The sequence below is a fragment of the Gracilinanus agilis genome, chromosome 3, assembly GCF_016433145.1.
Source record: "Gracilinanus agilis isolate LMUSP501 chromosome 3, AgileGrace, whole genome shotgun sequence".
Taxonomy (NCBI): domain Eukaryota; kingdom Metazoa; phylum Chordata; class Mammalia; order Didelphimorphia; family Didelphidae; genus Gracilinanus; species Gracilinanus agilis.
This window is the reverse complement of record NC_058132.1, coordinates 404005045-404018336: the sequence shown is the minus strand read 5'-3', so window position 1 is coordinate 404018336 and position 13292 is coordinate 404005045.

Below are 13292 nucleotides of genomic sequence, written 5' to 3'. Positions count from 1 at the left end.
AATGGGATGTGAAATAATCATTCTGAACTCCGGATTTTGGAGAGTTCCAAATAGCCCTGGTGACTAGGAAGCTAGAGCTGTGTGGTGACTGAAGGAAGAAATTATCTTAAAAAGAAAAAAAGCCTATGGCATTAATATCATTACTATATGATGTAGTCAGAATAGAAGACACACAAAAACACACAGACATCTTTCTACCTATCTGGAGCTAAGTTCTTGGTAATAGTAAATTTAAGTAAGAAGAACCTACATAACTCTGCAACCAGCATAGGGTCTGTCAACATGGAATAAAAGGATTATGGTCCAATATGCTACAGGAGACTGAGATAAGCTTTCATTCAATTATAGTTTCAGGAAGGTGAGAGGAGAGGGGGGAAAAGTACCAGTGTTCCATTGGTATTGGTGATTACTGAAATGGTCCACATAGTTTTAGAAGCCTCAGAGCACATTATAATATTCATGGATTGCATCTCATGAATGAACAATTGGAATAATATTGAAGAGAGGTTAGTTTCTACATCTAAGGGAACATTATGTTTCTGTTCTTCCCTTCTATTTTGTGTAATGTTCAGAGGCTCTTTTTTCCTTCTTCTTGTATAAATCTCAAAGAGGTGGTTATAGGTCCCATATAATCTATAGATAATTGTATTATATAAGAACATGGATAAGAGAGAACCTTTCCAGGCCTATGTATCCTGCTGGAAATCCCAGTGGGAACTTGCCTGATATTTGGACTCAGCCTGGACTAGCTAACATATAGAACTAAAGAACCTGTTGCAAAATAATTATCCACCACCCTCCTACAGACAATTTAGGTAAATAAAATCAAAAAGTCAAATTTCTCCAAGTCAAGGTAGAATTTTAGATTTTATTGGAAGAGGGCCAAGTCTCCCAAATGAAATCAGTCTCTCCCAAATATTACATAGATGGACCCCAGTGAGAGATAATGCCTGACAGCAGAGACCTGGCTTATATACTAGGACAATAACAAAATAAATATTTCCAAACAAAGTTTATGATACATCACAAGACATAACATCAAGTAGATGTTTCTTAGAAACAATTACCCAACTACAAAGCTGATTGGTTAGTTCATTTAGGAAAAACCCATATTAGTCTAAAGATTAAATCACAAGACAATACCCTTATTTAGAACTAATGATGACCATCATCTCAGACTCATCTGATGAGGAAAGAGGAGGGTGCATGTGTTTGCACCATATTTGGACATGTCAGCATCTTATGATAGAAGGGAAATGCAAACTTAGGGAGGGGTTGGAAATCCCTTTAGAAGCAGTTTTTATGCTCTAGTTAGAAATCCTTATAAGAATCATGAATTCTACTCATTGTAATTAAGATTATAATGAAATTATACTAATCACTTTAGAATCACAGTAATGGTTATCTTAAACCTATCACGTATCACTAAAATTCAATCAAGTATAAGGGAGTAGAGTTCTATCTTCCCAACAAACCACATGGTCTCAGAGTTCAAATGGATCCAGAGATCAACTAATATGATTTTACCAAAGCAGGAATCCTCTTCTGAATATCATCAAGTGGAGTTCCAGATGCCATTTAATGACTTCTAGAAATGAGCTGGAGAGTATTTTTCTGAAGCATTCTCTCTCCCACTAACTTGAAAGGAGTAGCAGAGAGGAGAAGCAGTTGTCGATGCCTGAAAACAAAACTCTTGTCCTTTCTTTCAGTGCAATTCAACCAATATTTATTAATCATCAGTTGTGTTCAGAGCACACAGTTGTGTGGTAGGTACTGGAAAGAGATGCAAAATTCCCTTATTTTGTCTGATGGAAAATCATTATTATTCTAATCTTTCTCATCATTATAATTCCTTTCATCAATCAGCATCATCATCATTATCCCTATCATCTTTGGTAACAGCATCATTGTGATGAGGCCTCATTTCCCCTATTTTCTCATAAGAAGAATTCATTTTTCCTAAAAGATAACAAAGCTGTCCCTGGGATCTTTTTCCCTTTCGCTGAGGATCATAAAAATCTCACTCATTTGGATATGGGGCATGTCTCACTTGGTAGATGTCTGAAGACCACTCCGGTCTATAGAGAGAGAGAGAGAGAGACTATTGGACTCTGAATAAATGGAAACCAAGGAAAATCAGAATATTGTACTATAATTTAAAATGCCCTCTATTGGCTGCTAAAATACCAGTGATTTTGAGGTATCCATAGCAGAGGAAGATAAGGCAAAGATGAGCTTCATTTGTCCAGTTTCTAAAAGGTAAAGTGTATGCCCCAAAGGCTTCTTCTTTTTTCTTCTTTTTTTAAAATTCATGACTCTTAAGATTCTGAATTCAACCGGGAGCACCTAAAACAGTGATGGGCCACCTTCTGAACTTGATGTGTCAAAATTCACCAAAATACTGAGCATAAATTGGGTGGTGTGTCACTTTGAGAAAAAAACCATAATTTCATGATATTTATAATTTAAATAATAAAAATGTATAATTGTAACATAACTATATTTAATAAACCAAAATAGGTAAATTAATATAGGTAGAATTGTCATCTATAGTGCACAGAGTGTCTATACTATACTATAGCAAATGTTTCATCCTCAGCATGTGGCCCCATATTTCTCTTTATGTAGCTGTATACAACCACGTGTCATCAAAAATGGCTACATGTGTCAGTGCTGACACATATGTCATAGGTTTGCCATCAGTGGCCTAAAACTACAATGAAGAACTCCCATTAAGGGCAGGCTAAAGGATCCCTCATTACTTATACAAACCTATTTGGAATGATAGATCAAATGAGGATTTCATCAGAAACCACTCTGATTGATGGTTATCTATAGCTTAAAACATGATTGGACTTTTAATAAGGTTTCTTCATGATGTGGAGAAGTAAGATTCTATTTCTATTATTTTATTTAGCTATATTATTCTATGTCTATTTCTTTAAGCACTATTGCTCCTTTATTACTAAAAATGTAAAGTTGGAGATTAATTTTCCTCTAAGGTATGATCTAAAAGAGAGGAGAAATGATCCATTACTCAACCCTACCCCCAATATTTATTTTGCTCTCTATTGTTATTGTTGTTTAGTCATTTCAGTCATGTCTGACTCCTAGTGAGTGACCCAAATTGTGGTCTTCTTGACAAATTTAAAATGCCATTTTAACATTTCCTTCTCCAGCTTATTTTATAGATAAGGAATCTGAGGCAAACAAGATTAAGTAACTTTTCCAGGATCACACTGTTAGTAGGTATTTGAGGCCAGATTTGAATCCAAAATTATGAATCTTCCTGACTTCAGGCCCAACTTTCTATCTAATATGCTACCATTATTTGGCTCAACATTTCACCTAGTTTTATTTCTTTTCTAAAATGGAGTTGTCTGGAAGTAAAGTTTGGAAGGCTTGGTAGGGCAGAAATTCTACTTTTTTGATAGTCCTGATCCAGGGACAGTGCCTGACTCAATAGATAATTTATCTTTGTCAATTGAAAAATTAATTAATCAATATAAGCGAATGAATGCATGAAAGAGAACCCTTATAAATATTTCACTTTAGTGTTATTTGTGCTATACTTTATTGATTTTACAAGTCTTCCATAGTCATGTCTCTTCATATTTTCATTTCATCCACTCTTAAATTCATATCCAACATAATTCATACCTGGCAGAGTTACCTGTGATAGTACAATTGCAAAAAATAATACAATATAACAATTTTATAGTATAGTATATAATTTAACTCAATTAAACAAATATTTATTAAAAACTTGCTCTGTAACTTTGTGGAGATACTAGAGGTGAAGAGAACAAAGAACCTTGTAGTTAAGAAGATGATTGCCATCTGCTCTTGTTCACTTTTCTACATGAAAGAATGAAGAAATGAATGAAAGAAATACACTTAAGTGCACACTACATGCTAAGTGCCAGGGATACAAACAGAAAAAAAATTGGAAGAGAAAATATATTTAAAAGAGTTCACCTGCCAGGTAAGATGGAAAGGTGTAGAAATACTAAGGGTGCACTAGATTAATTGGGGTCCATAGAACATCTCAACAAGCTATATGGCATATCTCAGGGATCTGGAAAGCATAGCAGCTGAGTAAGATGTTAAGACCTAGTGGTTCTTAATCTCAATGGAATTTAGTGATTCCTAGTTCATGAATGAAGAGTTAAGATGCTCTTCCTGCCTAGTCACTTTAAGGTTGAAAAAGTGGTTTTATGGGTTCAATATATTAAAAGATGGTCACCAGAAGATTTAACTGTTATCAATCCTCAGTTAAGAATGATCTCAAATCAAAATTGACTTTTATGGAAGTTTATTTACATGAGAAGAGAGAGAGGAAGTAAGGAAATAAGAATATATCCCCCTAATTAATCCAGGTACATCTTAACCCTCATCCAAGGGTTAAAGGGCCTGAGGCCCGGAGGTGAATGGAGCAAACTTCATTCACAGAGTCCATAAAAGAAGTTTCTTAAGAGAAGTTCAGGAAGATTCAGTCTTTAAACTCACCACATGGAATAGTCTCAGTCATGGACCAGCAAAACTCCCTCAGGTCCCCTTCAGCAAACCATAAGAAGTTTCACTCACTCAACTCCCTCTTTTTAAAGGGGTCATGTATGCATCACTTCCAGTGCCTTTCCCTAGCCTGCATGTCCAATCACAATAGATGACTCTCATAGACCACCTAGGGGGCGAGTCAGTTGATTCTGATTCATCACTCACTCTGGCACGTGTGGGTTAGGACCTCCCAAGACTGGAGGTACTCTCACCTTTGGTGATTAAATCTAAAGGTGGGCAGTATAGACTTAATCTAATTATCACATGACCTTTGGAGCCATCTTGGGGGCCCAGTAGTCATTGTGGGAGGGGCAAAGTGAAGGCCAGTGGGATGATACTGGTATGTACATTGTAGAGTCTGAAAATAATGTTTCATTAAAGGAAAAACCCAAGTTTGACTAGTTTTTAAAGATCCGCCCAGGACTTCTGGGCTAAAATGGCCACAGAGTAGATGCAAGGGACTTCCTCTCCTCACCACTTACCGATATAAATCACATCAAAAGGACAAAAACCAAAATCAGATGAGTGAAGGGACTTACCTGTAGTGTACATTCTTGAAGGTAGGCAGGGTTTAGGTACCATGCTATGAGAGGGTAAAATTACTCCTACCAAAGTGCAAGTTGATCACCCCTCCCCCATTCCACTTATGGCTCCAGAGTCAGAGCCAGTGCAAAGTCAGAGTGAGGGCAGAGTCAGAGAGAGGGCCAGGCAATCTCTAGATTGTCAGGGGGCTGGCTGAGGACACCACAGACTTACCCCAAAGAGCAGAGAGATTTGGGATTGCAGGAGGCTAAGGAACGTGGAGACTGGACGCCTCGGAGATAGGACAGAAAGGGGCTACACACAGCAGATGCAACAGAGACTGAAAAATATCTTCAGGCAAAAACCACTCTGTAATTTGATACACTCAGACTTCTGACTAGGAAGGGAAGAAAGAACTAGCACAGAAATGGCCACCAACACCCAGGAATTACAATCTGCAACTATCCCCCCCCAAAAATAAAACAAGAAAAGAAAAGAACTTTGACTCTTGATAATTTCTACAGAGAAAAACTTCAGACTATAGAGGAGACAGCAGAGGACAATAAACAAACACATCCAAACCTTCCAAAAAAAAATAGAAATTGGTCACAATCTCTTGAGGAGCTCAGATTACATATGATGAAACATGTGGGAAAAAAATAGAAGAAACTTGGAGAGAAAAGTGGGAAATAGTTCAAAAAGAAAATAACAGTTTAAAAGATAGAATCTCCGAAAAGAAACCCAGAAATCAAATGACGTGATAAGCAAACTGAAGAACAGAAATGACCTGCTGAAAGCCATGAAAAGCAGGATAGACCAAACCGAAAAGGAAAATCAAAAGATCATAGCTGAAAACCAGCCTTTAAAAACTAGAATTGGATAAGTAGAAGCTAATGATCTTACAAAATATCAAGAATTAATAAAGCAAAGTTAAAAGAATGACAAATTAGAAGGAAACATGAAATATCTCATTGAGAAGATGGTTGACTTGGAAAACCAGTCCAAGAGAGACAACTTGAGAATCATAGTCCTACCTGAAAACCTAGAAATAAACAAAAACTGTGCCATCATACTAAAAGAAATTATCCAAGAAAACTGCCCTGATATTCTTGAACAAGAGGGCAAAATAGACAATGGAACAGTCCATAGATCACCCTCTACATTAAATCCTCAAAAGACAATCCCCAGTAATCTAATTGCCAAATTGAAGAACTTCCAAGCTAAGAAGAAAATATTGCAATAAGCCAGAAAGAAGCAATTCAGACATCAAGGAGCACCAAGCAGGTTTACACAGGATCTGGCAGACTCCAAACTAAAGGACCACAAGTCTTGGAATATGATATTCAGAAAGGCAAGATAAATGGGCCTACAACCAAGGAGCACCTACCCATCAAAATTTACTATATACTTCCACAGAAAAGTATGGGCATTTAACAAAATAGAAGATAAGATTTCCAAGTATTTGTAAAGAAAAGACCAGAACTAAACAGAAAATTTGATGTACAAATATAAAACTCAAGAGAAACATGAAAAGGTAAACAAGAAAGAGAGGACAAGAAGTTTCTTTTAAAGGCTTCAGTAAGGTCAAATTGTCTGTACTCCTATATGGAAAAAATGATATTTGTAACTTTTAAAAACTGTTTTAGTTGTCTTAGTAGTTAGAAGAAACATTCATAGGTAGTGGTTGGAGTACTAAGTGGTTTAAAGATGATATGTAAAAAAGAAAGCGGGGTGGCAGGAAGGAATAGAATATGGCACTAAGAAAAACTTGAAAGAATAAGAAAAATAGGACAAATTATACTAAAAAAGAGGTGCATAGGAGGGGGAGGTGGAAGAATACTATTATAAGAAGGAGAGGAAGAGAGTGCTAATAGGTAATACTTAATTCTTACTCGCAGTGGAATCGATTCTGAGAGGGAAAAGCATCTAGATCCACTGAGGTATCTAATTTTATCTTACCCTACAGGGAAGTTGAGAAGGAAAAACCAAGGGGGAAGAGTGGGGTGGGGAGTACAAAAAGGGAGGGAAAGAGAAGGGGGAGGGAATTTAATAGACCCCAAAAAATAAGAGGGGAATAAGGGACGAAGGGGAAAAGGAAGTAAAATAAAGGTGGGGATTGGTGGGGACTGATTAAAGGCAACCACTGGTGAAGAAGGAAATAGGAAAGAAGAAAGGGCAGGACTAGGAAAGGAAATCAAAACATTGGGGAATGCACAGGTAGTAATCATAACTCTGAATGTGAATAGGATGAACTCACCCATAAAACAGAAGCAAATAGCAGAGTGGATTAGAAACCAAAATTCTACCATATGTTGTCTACAAGAAACACACATGAGGCAGACAGACACACACAGGGTACAGTAAGAGGCTGGAGCAAAATCTATTGGGCTTCAACTGAGAAAAAGAAGGCAGGAGTAGCAATCATGATATCTGATAAAGGCAAAGTAAAAATAGATCTTATTAAAAGAGAAAAAGAAAAGAAGAAAACCAAATTAACAGTATCAAAGATGAAAACGGAGACCTCACCTCTAATGAAAAGGAAATTAAGGTAATTATTAAGAACTAATTTGCCCAATTATATGGAAATAAATATGGCAATCTAGGTGATATGGATGATTATTTTCAAAAATATAAATTGCCTAGATTAACAGAAGAAGAAATAGAATACTTAAATAATCCCATATCAGAAAAAGAAATTGAACAAGCCATCATGGGACTCCCTAAGAAAAAATACTTAGAGGCAGATGGATTCACAAGTTAATTCTATCAAACATTTAAAGAACAACTGACCCCAATAGTACACAAACTATTTGACAAAATGAGCAAAGTAGGAGTTCTACCAAATTATTTTTAAGAGACAAATATGGCATTGATTCCAAAGCCAGACAGATCAAAACCAGAGAAAGAAGACTACAGACCAACCTCTTTAGTGAAAATAGATGCAAAAATCTTAAACAGAATACTAGCAAAAAGCCTCCAGCAAGTGATCACGAGGATTATTCACTATGATCAGGTGAGATTTATACCAGGAATGCAAGGATGATTTAATATTAGGAAATCCATCCATATAATCGACCATATCAACAACCAAACCAAGAGAAATCACATGATTATCTCAATAGATACAGAAAAAGCCTTTGACAAAATACAATACTCATTCCTATTGAAAACACTAGAAAGTAATTCCTTTCCTAAAAATAATAAACAGTATATATTTAAAATCATCAACAAGCACTCATCCACAATGGGGATAAATTAGAAGCCTTCCCAATGAGATCAGTAGAGATATAAGGATGCCCATTATTACCTGCATTTATTTAACATTGTATTAGAAACACCAGCAGTAGCAATCAGAGAAGAAAAAGAAATTGAAGGTATTAAAATAGACAATGAGAAGAAGATATGATGATCTACTTAAAGAATCCTAGAGAATCAACTAAAAAGCTAGTGCAAATAATAACTTTAGCAAAGTTGTGTAATAGGCATAAGTTTAAAAGTAGGTGTGTAAGTAGACTAGGAAAAAAGCCTTAGCTGGAGGTCATGGACATTCTTAATGGAATGCAAGGTAAGGAGGAAATGGCTTCTGCTTGAGAGAGACTCCCTGGGGGGTTGGGACAAAAAACCGTGGCTGATCCTGGGAGATCTCAGAGCTAGGGAAGTTGTATCCAGATTCCCTGGGATTCTGGAGACTGGTAAAGGCTTATAGCAGAGGACATCAGATCTGCAGAGCAGCACCGAATGGGGAGTGGTTTGTGATCTGGTGGATAGCATTGCAAACTTTCTCTCCCTACCTGGATACCTTGGATCATATGTTCTGGTGGAGTTGACTCCTGGCATCCTGAAACCATCCCTGGATTAGCCATGAGATCCCAAGTAAAGCCATCCTCAGGTCTTAAGCTAAGTGGACCAAACCTGGCTGTAACCAGGTTGGGAGGAACTTTCCCCTTATGACACCAGTACTGCTTTCTTTGGGACCTGTCTTGCTTAGATCTTAGAAGAGTGAAGTTAAGTCCCTTTCCCTTGACCCTGTGGTTTGCCCTTAGTCTGTTAGTGTAGGAAAACCCTATTCCCATCCTTTACCTTAGTTTATCCCTGATTAAAATGTGTTATTAAACTCTTGCCTTTACTTATCAGCTTCCATAGGCTCTGCTTTGTTGATTCTGGGTGGCAGTTGGAGGCCAACAGCCATTTCTGTTACAGACATCCAAAAAGCTGATATAACCCAGTCTCCCTACTTGTTGGACCCCTTCCAGTCATTCCTGTCTCCCACACACCCACCTGGACCCATATTTACTGTTTAAGGCACCTTTCCCTGGTTTCTCCCTTAACAGTTGCAAGATACAAAATAAACCCACACAAATCATCAGCATTTCTATATATTTCCAACACATATCAGCAGCAAGAGTTAGAAAGAGAAATTCCATTTAAAATCACCTTAGATACTATGAAATATTTAGGAATCTATTCACCAAGAAAACACAAGAACTATATGAACACAACTTCAAAACACTTTCTGCACAATAAACTAGATCTAAACAATTGGAAAAACATTAATTGCATTAATGAGTGATGCTATTGGGCTGGCACCTAAGATGAAATAATGCCAAAGGTAATGCATCTGGCCACTTCAAATGTGATTCAGCACAGATTTCGGCTACTAGGGTCTTCAAAGATTTGTTAACTCTCTCAATCTGTCCATTCCACTGGGGTCTGTACATGGAATGCAGATGTTGTTTGACTCTTAGGGTTTCATACACACTAGCTAGAATTTTGTGCATGAAAGGGGAACCACAATTGGACAAAATGTGTAGTAGAATGGAGAATCTCATCTCCGTATTAATTCTCTAAGCAAAACCTTCACTACAAATGCCGATGTATTCTGTCTGACTGGAAAAGCCTCAGGCCACTTGGTTAATCTACGGACAATCACCAATGCATACCTATAGCCCTGACACCTTGGCATGGCAATGTAATTAATTTGTTTACATTCAAATGGTATAAAGGCTAATGGTTTGCCTCCCAAACTGTGGACTTTGGTAACAGGCTGGTTGAACTGCATACAAATTCTGCACCTCTGAGATACTCTCATTGCAACTTCATATATGCCCCTTGCATTCCAGTACCTAATTATAGAGTCTGCCAGGCCCAGACTTCCATAATGCCCCTTTTGATGTAGTGTATTGCAGAAGGTGAAATACAGGGATCTAGGCAACATAGGTTTTCCATTTGCCCCCAGCCAAATTCCATTAGCTAAGTATGCACCATGATGTGTTTTTCCAATCCTTTACTTCCTTTGAAGAGTATGCATTTTTGAGATCATCTTCCTCCACCAAAGACAAGTTCAGGATTGAAATTGGTCCATACCTCACCCCGAATTTGGCTATAATGTCAGCTCGTCTATTCCCTGATTCCATTGGCCGTTGTATTTTGCTATGGGCTCTGCAATTAATAACAGAAACTTGGGCTGGTAATTGGAGTGCTTCTAACAGCTCATTTATCAAAGTGCCATATGCTATCTGTTTACCATTAGATGTTATGAAGCCTCGGTTTTTCCAGAGTTCACCAGAATGATGCACTATACTCCAAAAGCATACCGGGAGTCGGTGTAAATGTTAACTCTCTAATTTTTGGCTAATCTTAGAGTGTGTATCAACCCAATCAATTCTGCTCCTTGAGCACTCATAGTAGATGGTAGGGATGAGTACCAAAGGGTTTTAGAGGCTGTCATTACTGCTGCACTGGTAAATCTCTGATTGCCTACTAAGTAAGATGAACCATCTGTGAAGAGTGTCAACTCAGGATTTTTCATGAGACTATCATCTAGATCATCCCTTGTCTTATGCAAGATGATAAGTGCATCTTCACAGATGTATAGACTCTCTCCTTCCAGAGGTAAATCTGGAATCAGAGTTACAGGATTTAAACTTTTGCACTGGTGAAATGTGATGTTTCCATTAGCCAACAGGATTGCTTGGTATTGTGATAACATTTGGGAAGTGAAAGCTTGGAGTGTAGTGTTCCTTAGAGTACATTCCAGTTGGTGTGGGGAAAATACTCTCAGCTCACCCCCTAATACCAAGGAAGATGCTTTCCTAATCATGATGGCTACAGCAACAATAGCTCTCAAACAACCTGGCATTCCACAAATTACTAAATCTAGCTTTGAGCTGTAATAGGCAACTGGTGTAAGAGTATTCCCGAATGATTGTGTGAGAACACTAGAGGCTATCCCTTTATCCTCATGAACATAAAGGAGGAAAGGTTTATTATGGTCAGGGATTCCTAGGGCAGGCGCTGATAGAGTTAGCACTTTGAGCTTTTCTATAGCATGGATATGCTCTTTAGTTAGCTTCAACGGTCTGGAACTTCCTTCCTGGTTAGCTCTATCAGAGGTTTAGCAATGAGAGCATAACCTGGAATCCAGTTTCTACAGAAACTCATTACTCCTATTATTGCCCTGAGCTGCCTCTTAGTTCTAGACAAGCTCAACCTCTGTATGTCCTGTGTTGTCTTCTGGGAAATCTTCCTGGAGCCCTTTTCCAAGATGAACCCCAAATATTCCACTTTTGATTTCACAAACTGAAGCTTGGGCTTGGAAATTTTGTGGCCCCTCTTGTCTAGCTCTTTAATCAAGTGCACACTGTCTCTATGACAGATTTCAGCAGATGGTGACATTAGCAGGATGTCATCAACATTATGCACCATTTTGCTGTCTTGGAAAGTGATTGACTCAAGATCTCTCTGCAAGATTTGGCAGAAGACTGAGGCTAAATCAAAAAACCTTGTGGCAAATGGGTCCATAGGACACATTTGCCCTCCCAAGTAAAGACGAACAGCTGCTGGGTGTCTCTGTGCAGGGGAACAGAGAAGTAGGCAGAGCAGAGGTCTATAATGGTAAAACAAGCAGCTTTGTTTGGTATAGCTGTTATGATCTGAGATGGAATAGGAACCATGACATAGGTTTTCTGCACATGGTTATTAACAGCTCTAAGGTCTTGTACCAAATGCCATTGAGTCTTCTCATTAGGAGATAGTTTGGCTTTCTTCACAGGCATGATAGGGCTGTTGTACTGTGAGAAACCATATCTTAAAATACCCTGCTGCAATAAACTCTCTATCATGGGTTTCACTCCCTCGATTGCCTCTCTGCTTAATTTAAACTGAGGAATTCATGGTGGTAAACCTTCTTTCACTTCTATTCTCACTGGCTCAGCAGACAAAATTCTGCCCACCTCATTAGAATTTTTAGCCCATACATAATCAAGTATGTCATCAGGAACCTGATAAACGCTGTCACTTTATTGGTAAGTTGGTTCCTCACTACAAGGGTCTAAAAACAAAATAGGATGATGTTTCAGAGATCTCTTAGGTAGGTAGGTTGGCATTGGATGGTAGCAACTAATTTACACATGAGATCTCGTCCAACAAGGTTCGAAGGACAAGATGGCATCAATAAAATGGTGTGTTCGAGAGTTAGATGGCCCAATTTCACCATTTTGACTTTTAGTTTCGGGACTTGTTGAGCTATCCCTGAAGCACCTCTCACTCTCAAGCTACCCTGATATTTGCATCCTTCTGGAGCCTCACGTAGAACAGAAGCTGTAGCCCCAGTGTCAAGGAGAGCATCATAACAGACCCCCCCCCCCGATTTCCAAGCTAATGAAGGGTTCCCTATTGCTACTGGACTTTAGTGGGACCAAGGGCAATAAAGAATCCTCAGTTGTATCTGTGCACTTGGTTTGAATCCAGTTATGCGTATGGTCTTGCACAAGCACTTCTTCAAGTCTTGTGTGGTCACTGTGAGCTAAATCAGAACTTCCTGCAGCATAAACAGGCAAGTTTTGACTGGGAGATTCAATACAGAATGTTGGTTTAGAGAGCAGGCAGTCTCTCTCACTAAGAGCTGGAGAGTGAGTAACCGTGGTTACTAGGCTGAGCTCTGCAGAGCCCACGGAACTCTCAGGTTGGCTCTAAGGACTGTAGAAATGGAGGTTTGACTTGTCTCTTCATTTGCTCTGTTATCTTGTGAACTAAAAACCCCCAGATCAGGAGTTTTCCCTTTAGTTGTGTCAGGGAATGTTTGATAGATAGTTTCTATTCCCTTCAACACCTCTGGTACAACTCCCAACTATCTGGAGTTCACTATCTAGCCCTCCAGTCTGTGTGGCTGAAATCAGTTGATCTGTGTCTCCAACCACTGAACAGACTTCAAT